This window comes from Macrotis lagotis, chromosome 3 (assembly GCF_037893015.1).
Source record: "Macrotis lagotis isolate mMagLag1 chromosome 3, bilby.v1.9.chrom.fasta, whole genome shotgun sequence".
NCBI classification, from domain to species: domain Eukaryota; kingdom Metazoa; phylum Chordata; class Mammalia; order Peramelemorphia; family Peramelidae; genus Macrotis; species Macrotis lagotis.
Window position 1 is genome coordinate 287224139 of NC_133660.1, and position 4260 is coordinate 287228398.

Consider the following 4260-nt stretch of genomic DNA (forward strand, 5'->3'; position numbering starts at 1 on the left):
GGCTGAGTTGACCTCAGTGGTGGTTAGCTTTCTTGGGTTGGGGCATTGAGTTGAGCCTTAAACAATGCCCTGGAATGAAGTCTGATGGGAAGGTTGATAGCTGGAGTGAAGGCCCTGAGGTGGGGAAGATCTGTTGAAACCAAAGCTATATGTAGAAATGGAATATATAATTAAAGTGGCCAGGGAACATAGGGTCAGTTGGGGAGCAAGAAGGCAATAAAATAGACCTTAAGGTGGTATTTGCTGAACAAGAGTTGGGAATATTGTGGTTTGAAAAAATGAATGGGAAATGGTCCAGACTGAAACTCCAAGGTTACATTAGACAAGGTAGATATTGGTGAGTTATTTTTCAGTGATGAATGACTCCCTGTGACCCCATTTGGAGTTTTCTGGGCAGAGATACTGGAGTGATTTGCCATTTCCTTCTCCAGCTCATTTTACTGATGACGAAACTGAAGCAAACAGGGTACAGTTGACTCACCCAAAGTCACATAGCTAACTCAGGGAATTAAGTCTTTCTGGTTATAAACCCCATGCTCTATCCATTTGCAGCTCAGCTACCTTAAAACTAGAGAGTGATTGGAAAAGATACATACTGGTGGTCTTTTATCCCTTCCTTGGTAGGGCTTAAAACTTCCTGAAAATAGGAGTTATTTCATTCTTTCTATCTTATCTGCAGCATCTACCGCAATACCGCTACATAGTAGGTGCTTAATTAATATTTATTAAACAATTGGTCAATATAGATCTTGTCCAATGTAATCTGACTCAGTTTCCTTATCAAAATCATCCTTCAACTTCTCATTCTTGTTTATCCCACGAATACCATTTGCTAAATCTTATTTTTCCTACCTCCCATGACATTTGTTCTCTAACTTCACAGGTGCCATCTTTGTTCAGATCTTTATCATCTCTTGTCCAGATGATTGCAATGGTTTCCCACTTGGTTCCATCTTCCACACAGTTGAGCTGTCAAAAGTGGTTTTCCTAAAGGCAGGCCTGACCATGTCACCCCTCAACTTCGAGTGTATCCCAATTCCTTTCAGGATTGAATTTGAACTGCATTGACACTTGAGGTACTTGCCAACCAGGGAAAGTACCTTTTCAGGTTTGTTATGCATCACGCCACTCATATATTCTACAATGCAACCAAACTCATCTTTCTTCCATTCCCCATAGAAGACTCCATCTCTTCTCTTTTGCCTTTGTTCTGGTTGTCTCCCAGGCCCAGAATGGGCTCTTTTCTCATCTCTGCCCCTTAGAGTCCTTGGCTCCAGATTGGCTTGGATAGAAAATATGTGAAGAGGAGTAAGGAGAAGAAAGCCTGAATGTTGGGCTGGAGCAAGTTTGAGTAGGATTTTCTTTTCTTTTCTTTTTTTTAAAAATCTATTTATTTATTTATTTTGAATTTTACAATTTTTCCCCTAATCTTACTTCCCTCCCCCATCCCCCACAGAAAGCAATCTGTCAGTCTTTACATTGTTTCCATGGTCTACATTGATCTAAGTTGAATGTGATGAGAGAGAAATCATATCCTTAAGGAAGAAAAATAAAGTATAAGAGATAGCAAAATTATATAATAAGATAATGGGTTTTTAAAAAAATTAAAGATAATAGTCTTTGGTCTTTGTTCAAACTTTGGGTAGGATTTTCAATGGAAAACAGAGGAGCTTGCAGAGGAAACCCATCTAAGAAAGGCAATGACAGGGTCACTCAATTGGACTGTTTTGTTCATTTGAGATTGGAAAGGGGAGATCAGATGGGAGGCTCACCAAGAATTCAAGTGAAAGGAGATAAAGTCCTGGGCTAGAGAGGGAGGGAGGGCTATGTGAATGGCGGGAGGAGATAAATGAGAGAAACATTGAATAAGCAGTCATGGCAACTGTTTAGCTCTCTGGGATGAGAGAGAGGGGAATGTTGGAGCTCTCTTTGAAGTTGTTCATCTGAGTGACTGGAAGTATGATGGTGCCTTCCACAAGATACTGGAAAGTTGGGAGGAGGGAGGGTTTAGTGGGAGAGAGAGTCCATTCTGTTCTGGCCAAATTAGCCACTGAAAGTTGCTCTAATGGCAGCCACAGCGAGATTGGGAAACCTTGAGTTTGGACTTCATAGGATCTCGGGCTCAAGGATACTGAGTTGGAAGGGCTCCTAGAAGACCAGCCAGGATAAGAGATGAAATTCTAATGTTGAAGTGAGCATGAGTATTCCCTGGCTCATTTCCCCAGGTCTCTCAAAGGAGGGCAGTTCCTCTAAGGCAGGGACATCATTTCCTAGAGTTTCAGATCTTGGATCATAGACCCAGAGCTGGAAGAGACCTTGAAAGCCATGCAGACTAACTCCTTTATTTTATATTTGAGGAAACTGAGGTAGAGAGATTAAGAAACCTGGTCAGCATCACACAGCTAGTAAGGATCAGAAATAGAATTTGAATTCTTCTGGAATCCATACCAAGCTTGATGGTGATATTTGTTCAGTGTTCTTTTTTTATTTGTTTGTTTGTTTTTCTTCTCTCTGTTCCCCTTCACATGTTTGGTTTTTAGTTTTTGGTTTTTGCAAGGTAATGGGGTTAAGTGACTTGCCCCAGGTCACATAGCTAGGTCATTATTAAGTGTCTGAGGCCAGACTCCAGGACTGGTGCTCTATCCACTGTGCCCACCTAGCTGCCCCTTTGTTCTTTGTTCTTGAAGAAGACCCTGAGATCAGGGAGGTGATGCCATGACAAGCACATGAATTGGATTTGAGTGATGGGATAGTATGCCAAGTCACCAGCCTCCCTTTCCCCTCCACAGTCATCTGGGTCCAGGTTGACTGGAGATGGCTCTGGATGCTGGGCAACCAGAGTTAAGTGACTTTCCCAAGGTCACACAGCCAGGAAGTTTCATGTGTCTGAGGTTAGATTTGAACTTGGGTCTTCCTGACTCCAGGACCAGTGCTCTATCCACTGTACCACCTCATTGCCTTCCTAGGAGAGCAATAGGAATTTAGAGAGCACTGGATCTCAAGCCACTTTGGGGATATCTCCAAACCTCTGCTTCTCACCAGAATCCCCTGGACTCTTCCGGTGACTTTTGACCTTAACATTACTTCTGAGTCATTCTCACATCATACACCAACACTTTTCCCCATGTGTCATCTTCTCTTACTTGAACATGAGATTCTCAGGAGCAGGGAATATCTTTCTCTTGTACTTGCATTCCCAGAACTTAGCACAGGGCCTAACATAGGGTAACTGTTTAATACTTTTTCATTCATTCATTCATTCATTCATTTGTTCATTCATTCATTTAAGGATTCAGTTGGAGAGAGACCAGGAATCATCATTTACTGATCAAGAACTCTCCAAGTTGAGTCCATAGGCTGCTCTGCAGCTGATGCCCCCAAAGCATTTCCATTAAGGTTCCCTCCCTCCCCCTACTTTGGGCAGCAAACTTTCCACAACATTGAGGACATATTTTCCATTCTCTCATCATAGGTCTCTTGGTCTTTCCCCTTGAGAGGGAAACATGTTGGGTCATTTTTATGAAAAGTTCACTCCTCCTGACCCTTTCCCATCATGGCTCTGTGCCCATGGCCCTCCCTCCAACTTGGAGTCACCCCAAGAATGGAGCCTCACAGGCTTTCCTTTGGAGAGGGGGGATTGGATGATTACCCAGGACTGCTTTGGATGGATGCAGATGAATTGGAGAATTAGAAGCTACATTTAATAATAAAAATCAAAGCCTGAAAAGAAAGGTTTGCCAGCAGAGACAGTGTGCATAGTTCTAGAGGCAGAACACTTGTGTTTAAAACCTGCCTTAGACATTTATGCATGACCTTGGGTATGTCACTAGCCTTTTCTCTACTTCAGTTTTATCATCTGTAAAATGGGTATAATAAAAGTACCAATAGTGGTGGTGATGGAAAAAAATCTCAAAGTGCTATATATTTGTTTTTGTTCAGTCTTTTTAAAGCCATGTCTGAAATCTTTGCATCCCCATTCTAGGATCTGGAAATAAAAGAATTTTTGGAGGTCATCTAGTTCAGTCCTCTCAAATGAGGAAATGGATGTTCAGAATGGAGAAGTCCAGAATCACATTTAGAGTTTTCTTGGCAAAGATACTGGAGTGCTTTGCCATTTTCTTCTCCATTTTTAGATGAGGAAATTGAGGCAAACGGGGTTAAGTGACTTGCCCAGAGTCACAAGGCTAGTGAGACCAGATTTGAACTCATGAAGATGAATCATTCTGATTCCAAGTCCAGGGTTATATATACTCTCATGGC